The sequence below is a fragment of the Anas platyrhynchos genome, chromosome 3 (assembly GCF_047663525.1).
Source record: "Anas platyrhynchos isolate ZD024472 breed Pekin duck chromosome 3, IASCAAS_PekinDuck_T2T, whole genome shotgun sequence".
Taxonomy (NCBI): domain Eukaryota; kingdom Metazoa; phylum Chordata; class Aves; order Anseriformes; family Anatidae; genus Anas; species Anas platyrhynchos.
In genome coordinates, this window is record NC_092589.1 from 106436706 (window position 1) to 106448772 (window position 12067).

Consider the following 12067-nt stretch of genomic DNA (forward strand, 5'->3'; position numbering starts at 1 on the left):
TAATGTATAATGAAAAACTTAAAAATCGGGTCCTAATTTGTAATAGAATCTAATCAATAATCTTGTATTGTGCAATAAAACTAGTTTACAGAAAAATAGCAAGAAAAAATGTGCCATACTGTAACATAGACTTTATTATTATTATTATTATTATTATTATTATTATTATTATTATTATTATTATTATTATTATTGCATGTATTATCAAGCATATTTTCTCAAAAAGCATTAATCAGCTATTTTAACAGAAACTAATATTCTCCTATGCTCCAGAAACTGTGGCTTTAGAAATAAAATTAAGGAATAATACACAAGATGTATGTTAAATGTCAAAAGAATGATTGTATTAAAAAAAAAAAAAAAGGCACAAGACAGGTGGATATTCTGAGCAGCTATGATATAGAGGTCTTCAGGTCTCTTCATATCATCTTATACTTAAAATCATCATGGAGTTGCATGTCCAAATTACTAATTTTAGGTCAAAGAACATCATCAACTAATTACAGAATTAAGCCCTTAAACTTAAATTTCCCCCATCACACGTACTTAAGACTATACTTAAGCTATTTTCAGGTTTTTGGATGGCAGAGAAATTGCTGTACAGTAAGGTCATTTATCACCTGAATTTGCCTAATTGCAGATTCCAGCTATTTAGCCATACCTTTTTTGTTGATGGTTAAAGAGCTGTCTGTTATCAGAAATCTTCTGCAATAAATAATGTAAGCTACTATTAAGTTGATTTCAGTCTCTATTTCAACATGTTAAAGAACCACGAGATTTTTTTTTTTCTACTGTGAACAAAACTGGTAACACAGTAGTGTCACCAACTGTTGTGTCTTCTTAAAATGCTCTTATTTAGATAATGGTTTAGATATTTTTTCTGTTCTCCAGAAGCAAGTTTCTAGGAATGAGGGAAGGAGAGAGGGAGGAAGAAGGAAGGAAGGAAGGAAGAAGGAAGGAAGGAAGGAAGGAAGGAAGGAAGGAAGGAAGGAAGGAAGGAAGGAAGGAAGGAAGGAAGGAAGGAAGGAAGGAAGGAAAGAAGGAAGGAAGGGAGGGAGGGAGGGAGGGAGGGAGGAAGGGAGGAAGGAAGGAAGGAAGGAAGGGAGGGAGGGAGGGAGGGAGGGAGGGAGGGAGGAAGCAATCTTAAAAAATAATAAAATTCTCATGATCTGATGGCTGAGCTAAACCTTAAGCATTCTCAGGACCTTAATCATGATTTTGGCAATACCAAGACAGCTTTCCAATTCTTCTATCATCAGTGTCTTTGGGTATGGAGCATTGCATTTTGTTCTGGACAAGTAGAAGAACTGATTTTCCTCCATATTCAGAAAGGCTTTCCAAAACTCTGTATCCCCTTGCAAGAGAACACTATGGGATCTTGCTGTAGCTTTCCTGAGGCATCCGATCACTGCTGAGACATGTTTAATCCTGTTCTTAACTACCTATTGAAGGGGATTCTCAGACCTTAGAAAGTTTTATGTAGTAATTATGTAACCTAAAAAAAACAAAAACAACAACAACAACAACAAAAACTAAAGATGCTTCTCTGTTATTTCATTTCATTAGTTTCAGGAACATCAAAAATTGAGCATAATTCAGACTCATTGATTTCTACAGGAACTAGATTGATTCTCTTAGGCCAAAACCCTGAAAGAGTGAATGCAGCTATTTCAACAAAGTATTTGTTCTGGCAAAGAGGCCTTCAGCCTTCAGATAAGCAGAAATATATAATCTGTCTCACAAAGTAAAATGCACTATGAAGCTGCTGGAAAGAGGTCTCTGTTCTTGTAGGCTTGTGTTCCCTGTATAGATATGTGCTGTTCAGAATTCAGAATCAGTTTCCCATGAAACTTTAGATTTAAATTAGATTTACTGTTTCTGTTACCTTGTTTCCTAGAATATTCATAAAAAGAGGACAAAACCCATAATAAACACAAAGGAAATCTATTCATTTATTTTCTTTCTGTCCCAACAGAATTTTCTGCAGTAGTTTCTCAGTTCAGGAAAACAGCATAATTCAAATCCTTTCTCTTCAACCTACAATTGCAGAATGTCAATCTAAGAATTTTTAGGCTATTTTAAATGAATGCTATTGAAGTGACTATTCAGTAGATGAAGAATAGACAGTTTAATTTCACTTTTAGTAGGAGTTGAGCATAAACAAGGGTTGCTTTCAGTATTTTCCAACAATATTCTTTTAATCTGTATTGCATTAATATTGTGTGAGCTAGTAGTCTAGACTAGGCGGCAGTATATAAAAGAGACTAAATTGTGCTGTGGCTACAATCAAACCTGATTAAGTAATGCTTCTGCATAGCATAATTTCACCACAGTTGGAAGGAATAGCTAAAAATATGGCTGTTCAGAGAAACTTCCTATTGTAACTCTTTAGATGATTTGACATTTAGTACTGGCTGCTCCAGTTTCCAAAGATAACTTTTGTTCCTCATAGGAGAGTCTCCAGCAGATCAGTGGTGAAACTGTCCCTTCCTAATATCCAGACTGTACATTGGGACAGAAAAACAAAGTGTCCAGGTGCCAAGTATTCTGTCATCACCAGGCAGTATGTCCTTTGGAGACCACTCCACTGATTCAAATTAAATCTCAGATACTCTGCCACTTTGGCAACATGGAGCAAGAACATTGAATCAGAAACCTGTATGACCTCCTCAGCAGCTCCAGCCTGTAGGCTGTTTCCAGCAAACACTGTGTGGAATAATCTCCTGCACAAAACAAAAACATCTGTAGAGATCAGTTTCCATCATCTCCCCCACGCCTGAACCACAAAGGATATGATCCTACTACTATACCAGTGAAAGAGCCTACAGTTTTGAGCTCAAGCCATAGAAGCTTATTCTTCTCTTTTGGGAGATACTCAGTTCAAACTCAATATATCAACTGAAATTACACAGACATTGAGTGAATCTGGAATAAATGTACATTTCTTATCCACATAATTTATAATTTATCTGGCATTTTTTACTTTCTATATTTTCTTGCCATGTTCCATTAAATCTCTTCCACCACCCACTTTGAAAACGTCTGACTTTCAGAAATGTACGAAAACAAAATCCATAAAGTACATATGCCCAAGATTTCTTCTCGGGATGGCCATAAAAGCTCATTGAAAATCAAACAAGATATCAATTAGAGAAATGTTTGGAGAGCAAGAATTGTTCTTTCTTTGAGATATACTTAAAAGGAATTGTTCCTGTCTTGGTATTTGGCCTGCAGCACTTAATCAGCATTTAAACAATTCTGCATTCCAACAGAATTAAATGCATATTTAACCATTAATTATAGTAACAGTGATTGATTCTATGCCTCTACTGCCTGTGGGAATACTCCTAGGTAATTTTACAGGATGTTGGACTAGTGCTCATGTCCACTGTTCAGCTAAATGACCAGATCCAGAGTCATGATTAGTCAATTCCAGTAATTTCAGTATGTATCACTGAAATTAAGGTAAGTTCCAACTGCCTATGAAAAAGGGCAGGATGAAAAAACTGTGCTTGTGTACCTCACAGAACAACAACAAAAAAACATATTAAACATATGTAACCATTCCTACGCATTTCTATGCATTCCTATGCACCAGAAAGGGCGAGCTCTGGCTTTGATAAATGCAGTTTCACAGCTGCAAATAAAACAAGGCCAATTTAGAGGTTGTTAAAGCCTCCTTGGAAAATGCATTTCATAACAATGCTTCAGTCCCTGAGGCCAAATTTTGTTGCCCTTCTTAATGAACAGTAATTTTCCATGAGCAGCAACCATGGGACAACAAAGTAAGACACCACGGTATGTTATAACCAAGGGTAAACACAGACATCCTCTTCCAATCTGGGCTCTGTAGCAAGACAGGTAAGCTTGTTTTGCAGATACATTTACCTCTTCTATTATTCACCATAGTACCACTATTCATAACAGAATTGCAGTTTGGCCTTTTGTGCTGACAGCTTTTACAAAACAAAACAAAACAAAATTCAGCAGACATTTAATGGAGAATTATAAGAGAATATTGATGTCAAGTAAATTATTTGAAAATCAATCAGAAAACAAACAGAATGAATTATTCATTGTTATAACTTTGCTTTTCAGGCAAAAGCTACATTTAAAAAAATGTATTAATAATTGACATATTAAGATGGTGTTAGAAAAAATATATTTCTGTGGTATAATAGTGATATGTACTAAAATATTTTCTTATAATTCTCTAAACTTCAGTAGCTCAATGAGCAAGAAACCTAAAAATTGACAGCTCTCTAAATCTATCAATTTACTGTTCTGAATTTTTCATAATGTTCAGTCCACCATAATAATAACCCGAGTCCGCTTCCATTCTTAAATATTTCAACCAAGACATTACACAATGTGTTTTCTGTGAAATTTTAATTATTGTATTTGTTACAGGCATTCAGAAGCCTAAACAAACAAGATGGTCTTTAGTAGGATTTTTGAAAGCACTTAGATTTGAAAAACACATATGTTTAAAAAGGAAGCTAGATGTTTCTATTAGACAATTAAGTAGACATTGACCTCTTTATGCTTTGGATAAGTATTACCTTGTACTTGGTACTGTGAGTTTAAGTGGAAATTAAATTCTCAATAGGAGGCCTTAACCGTTACTGCAGGGTATTAATTTTAACACAAAGAAATGATATCTTTTGATAAATATCTAGGTTATACCTAAGTCATCAACATTCTATTTCACGCTCTTTTTCTGTGTACAACAGACTTACTTCAATATGGAAACTACTGACTGCTTCCAAAGAACAGCAGGGAAATCCCATGAAAACTGCAATTATAATAACTATAAAGAATTAAAATAGCTCTTGGGCACTTCTTATTATTTTTGTTTTCAGTTGTCAAGAGGAAAAAATGAACAAAGAAAAAGAAAGATGTGCTCCCAGCACTAGGAAAGCATTTTAAAGGATCTTGTAAACAAGCTGGCAACAATTCATTCATGGTTATCAGGGAAAAACAATAACAAAAAAAGGAATAATAGTTAAAAAAAAATAAAAATGAAACAATGCAATAAGAGGCCTCCAATAGAGAGCATCCTGTAGGGACTGCGAAGTGACTTGTAGCAGTAAAACTGTGCTATGATTAACTAACAGCAGCTGGAAAGAGACAGAGGTGGTAGAAAAGTAGGTACTCTCCTATTAATAGCCACAAAGACACCTAAAGAGAGAATATGTTTTTCTTGTCTTTCCACAGACTCTGCCAATTGCTTCTTATTCCACTGAAAATTACTAGAAGCAGTGAGACCAACAATTAAAGACCTGTTGTGGCTCCTTTATCTGGCCAGTAATCTCCAACAAATCCTGAGGCTATTTAGTCATTTTACAGAAACCACTAATAGTCATTGGTCATTGCTATACTGAGACAGGTTTAGACAGTCCTGAGAGGTTAAAGGTTCCCTGTCAGTCCTGTCAGATATGCAATCTCCTCTCTAGACCCATAATGAAAAGAAATAACTTAAAATGGTCTGTTTTGAAAAGACTGATCAGCAAAGAATTCTTACACTGCATGTGAGACAGGCCTTAGATAGGATAGAGAAGGGTCTGCTTTCTCTATCGAAATATGTGTTGCTACAGTTGTCACTGAATACTGTATTTGCTTTGTATTTGCTTTGATATCGTTGAACAGCAACTGGAAAGCTGAACTTCTGGGGACCACTCAGAGGAACTTTCACCACAGAGACATTTTTCCCTCCAAGGTGATTGTCCTGAGCTGGAACTGTGTTTCTCCTTTGCCAAGTCAGGTGGGGAGAGCAGGATGAGTTCAGTTTAGACCCAAATGAAAACAAACAGTATGATTCTTTCCCTCAAAATCATTACTGGACCAGAAACACTCCCTAAGGATATACTTGTATTTTCCATTACATAATACACACTCCTCATCAGGTTATTTCCCTTTCCAGGCTCTCTTCTGGCTGATGGGCTGGGGGGTCCCACTACCACCATCACCTGCTGTCAGGCCAGTAGGTCCCCTGGATGAGCACCTGTCCCTCAGGCTTCACAGCTAAGTGATTTTGCCATGTGACCAACTTCCAACAATGTTTCTTTCAACTTCTGCCTTGCACTCATTCCAGCTAATGCTTGCAAAACCTTTTTCAAACCTTGTGCTTCACCTCAGGCTCCTTGAAAACTTGTAATGTAGCCACCTTCTCAGCTAGTGTTTGTCTGCCAGATACTTCATCCTTCCACACAGCGCTCTAGAGGGAGTTTCACCACAATTCTGAAAATAGTTTTATCTAACCCAGGTCAATGTGTATTGATTTGGGGCTAGATTTATATTGCTTAGATTCATGCCAAGACAGGATTCAGGTATGCCTGAGCCTTTGTATCCAGATTTCTGTAAAGGGCAGGAGCAGAAAGCGTAATGCGATGCTCTTCAGAAAGATTTTTTTGTCCAGATGGTGGGGTAATCAGGGCTATGCATTGCTGTGGTGCTGTGTACTTAAGTGCACGGTGAAATCAAACACACTTTGACTATGAACAGGGAATATGTTTCACAATGAGAGTGGTTAAGGGTTGGAACAGGTAGCCAAGAAAGGTTATGAAGTTTCTGTCCTTGGAGATCTTTAAAACCTAACAGTACAATGCCCGGAGCATTTTGATCAACTTTAAAGTTAATTATGCTCTAAGAGGTTGTCCCTTGTGAACTTTAGAAAGTCACATCCATTTTTTTTTCAGTCTGAATTATTTCCACGACTCTACAACTTTACAGATGATTCCCATTTCTCCAATGAACTAATGTTCCCAGCTAGTGCTGGGTGTAATTCCCAGAATTACTATTCCTGGCAGATCTGTCCTTTAGTAAAACAGAAGTAGAGAAAAGTCATGTGAAATAAAAAGTAAAGAATATGACTTGTCATCACTACTGGAATCACTGGCAAAATGAAGGCACACAAAGAGTTGCCTTTGTTTTTAGTAAGATATTACTAATAATACTTCACAAAAATGTTAGAATTATGAAATAAACAGAGAGTGGAAATATTAAATTATCCTTTTACTCAGACTAAAGGTGCTGCCTTACTTTTAAAGTTTTGATAGGGGCAGATTTGACTGGATGGAAAGTGACTGTAAAAGTAGTCTTTTATTATGGTTACACAGTGACACTGCTACTACTTTAGTACAGACCGCTGGGAAGCAGAAAAAGATGTCTTTCTCTTCCTAAATGCCAGATCTACCAGCTCTTATTATATCCCAGGTGTCTTTCCAGTATAATGTTACAAATAGTAAAGATTCTGGCTGAGGATTTCAATGCAATGTGGTGTTTCCATTTAACTCTCCCTGATTCCACCAGATAACAACCTTCATAGGAGAGAAGTGTTTTTACCTGCTTTAACTCATTTAACTGTTTCTTTCATACCACATCAGGCAAAATTGAATCCATCTGTCTAACAGAGGCAGTAGCTTTGTGGTACCACATGAAACACAAACCTATTTTTTGCCAGTAGTCAGCATGCTTTTATCAGTATGCATTTAATCAGCAACAACAATATCATCCTTTATCATCTTCTCTATTTCTCTATTCTCTGTTGTTGAAATCTGGCACTGTCTTGATTTTCAAAGACCAAACTAAAAGACATATTAAAGATTTAACCCAACACATCCAGGAATATTAAAATTGATATGCTTACATACATTTTTGACTACCTTACAGTTAGAATTAATTCAATGTCATTCAGCATAAAGACAAGGAGCAAATAAATTGAGAAATTATCACATTTTTCCATGTAATCTTTATGAGAACTGCATTTAAACTAACAGTTGAATCACTTTATGATCAATCCCCTAATTCTTCAGTAATTCAGGGATTCACTTGGCACAAGAAACCAAGAGACACACAATTAAGTTTGAGTGATGGCACCTTCTTACATCAACATAGCTCATTATTTAATACTATCAAAACACCAGGCTTAATTACATCTGAGTATCTAAAAATAAATGTCATAGATTTTTTTGTCTTCCAATTATGTCTGTTAAGGGCTTATTCTTTTTCAAGCACATACATGCATTGGCTGAACAATGCAGTTTCTCTGACTGTGCCTAAAACCTCATTGAGATACATTTATGCTTTATATCAACTAGGGGAAAAAAAAGAAAAATAGTAAACCTAGTTATGAAATTGTACATGTGAATATTGGAATTATCTGAATGGTTAGCAAACTTCCTTGTACACAGCTGCCAATGTTATTTGAATGGGACAGAGAAAGTATACGCTTGCCAAGGCAAGGTTTTTGCTGTTTATTTAGTGTAAGTAGCAGAAGGTAGAGACGTCCTACACTATGGGATGCAATAATTATATATAGTTTTAATTGGCAGATCTCTTTTCTGCTGGACAGCTCAGTTCTCACTAACAAACTCTATGGTGTATTTGAGGTAGCTTTAATCATCTAAAGTTGTCTGGACCAAGACAGGAATCTAGTTTTCATCTACAAAGTAGGAAAGAAAAATCAGCCATCTCCAAGGGAAAATTCAGATTATTGTAGTGTGACTGACTGAGAAACGTGGAATGATTATGGCATTGTGGATAGTAGTTGGAGGAGCCTACCTCGCTTTAGCAACTGTAGAAGGAGCTACAGAACCACAGTTGATTGGACCCGTATCTTCTACTTAACTCAGAGTAAGAGAGAAAATCTTGTTCTTAGAATATAGCTGGTGCATGCATAAGCAAGGCAAGATTTCTTTTTCAGGACGGTGCTCTTCCTCCTCTGCTATCCAACTTGGAAAAAGAAAAAGGAAGTGCACACTTTTCATACTGTCACTGGTCACCTCAGCTCAATTATTTTGGACTACAAATAATGAATAGTTAGAGGCAAGGGACTTCCTCTCACTAATTACTATTTTCTTGTACCTCATTCAGTCAAATGGGATTGAACAGAGGGTCTCATTCTTCTCTATTCCCTATGAAGACTGAAATAGGGTGAGAACACTCCAAAATTAGAAGTCTCAATACCATTCCTGCCCTGTAAGATATTAATCATCTCTTTCAAGAGTCTATTAGCTTCCACAGAATAGCACAATCTCCAAGATTTACTGTATAGACCTATCCCTCAGGAGGAAACCTCAGGAGGAAACTAGCTACCCTAAATGTTTGAGAAAAAAAGCGGAAGAAGGAAAAAAAAAAAAAAAAAAAAAGCCTGAGTTCCTGTATTCTGTCTTAAACTGCAAAAGAGTGGTGACAATTTGTGACAAGGGGCAGTACTCTTTGTAAGTTCCTATAGTCTATATTAAAAACTGTTACATTATCACCATAATTCTACAGAGTCTAGAGAATTATGTTAAACTAAATCTCCAGTGTTTAAACAATTAAAGTTAAGTGAGATAAATCTCATGCTAGAAACAGACTTACACTAATGAGAGGTTCTCACCATTTTTGATACAAATTGTCACTTTCCATACTGAATTCTAGTTGCCATGTACAAGCAGCTTGTCAGATGTCGAAGGGCATGCAGGTGAACAAGAAATTATTATGGTTCTTCTCAAAAATTTATATAAGTGTACAAGAAATGTGCTGGTGACAGTGTAGCTGAGAATACTGTTTAATTTATCCTCAAACATTTTTGTATGGTGGAATATAAATGAGCCCCTGCCAGACAAATATTTGCAAAAAAAATATTCATATTGCTTCATTGTCAGCCAAAAGAGGGATTACTAAGTTGTTGAAATCAGGAAAAACTCCCACTCATAACTCTTGGCTGAAAAATATGTATAGATTTGCTCCACTGAAAAAGACTTGCTGTCAAATCAGCAGATGAACACAAGATCTCAGTGAGATATGGCACACACCTTTCTGTAGCTTTTTCTAGTGATATACTGACAGTATTATCAATAAGCCTGATATTCCCTTCATTGCAATTAATCTCTGAACTTGTTACATTCCTGATTAAATTGGTAAATTCTCCATCAAGGGTTAGGCTCAGGCTCTGGAATTCCACTTCAGTGAGCAGACAGCAGCAAAATGAATAAAAACAACCTAACGTGTCCCCAGCAATCCTCAGATTGCAAGAAATTAATATCTGGTGATTTACAGAAAAAAAAAAATCTGCCATCTAGACTCTGCTATCAACCAATATAAGGTGAGCAATGACATCTTCTTTCCTAACCTGGTGTGCAGGAAAAAATGGTGACTTAGAACAGGACATACACATTTGTCTTTTGCTGTCTCTGAGAAGTGTTACCCAAATGTCTGCTCCAAGTAATAGTTAGTAACAAATACAAATGAAACTTTTACTTCTCCCTCTTTGTTGCCCTTTACACATCACACATAGCTTGTTATTTTAGAAATTATCACATAAGAAAGAATGAAGTACGTCATGTGTTATGTGTTCGGTGCTTTTGAGACAATAAAAGGGTTCTGTTTGCTTTGGCAACTGCAGCTCAAGTAATTTGTCTGAACAGGAGATGGAAATCTAGCAGCATATGGCTGCAGATATAAATACAGATCTAGAATTATATACAGACATACTATACATTAAAATGAAAAGCATTTCATCAGCAGTTGGCCACAGTGATAATTCCAAAATGCAGGATTTAGTTACCATTCTCAAGCATTTATCCCTTGCTATACATAGCATCTTGTACTCTCAATCCTTATTGTAATCTAAATTTAGTTAGACAGCAGATGACCAGATTTACCCCAAACCACTAAAAGACATGCCATCGGATGCATCTTAATACATAGAGCAGAATGAGCCAAAATCATTTGGTATGTTTCAAGTATATGTATGATTTGAAGACAATTATTTAAAGTTCTTCATAATCTGAGTCCTTGCTTCCAAAAAAGCAGATCTTTTTTTCGTATACACTGTTACTGTTTAATCAGCAAGACCAATGGAGGTGCTTCAGTTTAAAAATTCTGGAGTCAGAACGTTTTTGATGAAGGATGATATTGTGAGGAATAATTCTGAGGCTGCTACATATTAAATATATGTATTAAATAAAATTAAATATTTCTAATTTAGCTCTTCTCATCTAAATTAATATTTATAAGAAACAAATTTGTCCTGACTATTTTCCAACCTTTGAAATGGATGGTAACTTTCTACAATCCTTCAGTTTTGCAGATTGCTTATCTATGAGGTTAGTTCTGTTTGTCAGGCTACTGCTGCATTACCACATGATTATGTGGATTAATGTACACAATGGCAAATGTGGCTTAAAAAAAAATAAATAAATAAAAGCCAACATAGCAAAACAAAAATGACTGTTTCTCAGTTTTACTGGTGAAAGTGAAATCTTCCTTTTTACATATAGCAAACTATGGTCATTGGTTGTGTGTGCTCTGCTTCAGAGATGTAAATAGAAATGCTATATGGAGGGAGAAAAAGAAACAACAAATTCAAACTTGCTTGGAACAAGAAGCTGGGGTAATGGGTAAGGGGGAGTATGTTTAATTTGTTACCAGAAATAAATCAATAAAAAACTAGAAATGTATTTCCCATTTGGATTCCTCAAATTATTAACAGCACTGTAACTGGAGTTCTTGATGCTGTTTACTTGTTTCTGCGCTTGGTCAATTTGGCACAAGAATGCAGTACTGAAGGATGTCCCTACAAGTGTAAAAATGCATTCCTGATGCTCTGTGAAACTTACAAAAAATAAATATTTCATTAAGCATAATCTGAAATACTATTGATATATATATGTATGTATTATTTCAAGCATGCTGGAGCAGTGGGGTGGAAACCTGGATTTTTACAGAATGCATTATAATCCTCATGCACCATTAAAAATAAATAAATTAATTAATAGTAATGTCTTTGCTTCTTGAACGGGAAAAGTGTCTATAGAAGCCATCAGTAACTGCTGTTTTATCAGGTACTGTCTTACTGACCATATTCGATTCTGAACTGAGAACCACCTCCACATTCAGTAGGAGCTACAAAGAGTAAAAAGACGCAGTAATTCAAATTATTGTGAACATACAGAAAATAGAAAGGAAAAGATATACTAAGATAAAATCTTTTCCTATTATACCAGCATCTTGTTAAAACATCTAAACTGATCCTGATGTAGAATAGTTTATAATTTGTTATAAAGGTATTTTTGTATCC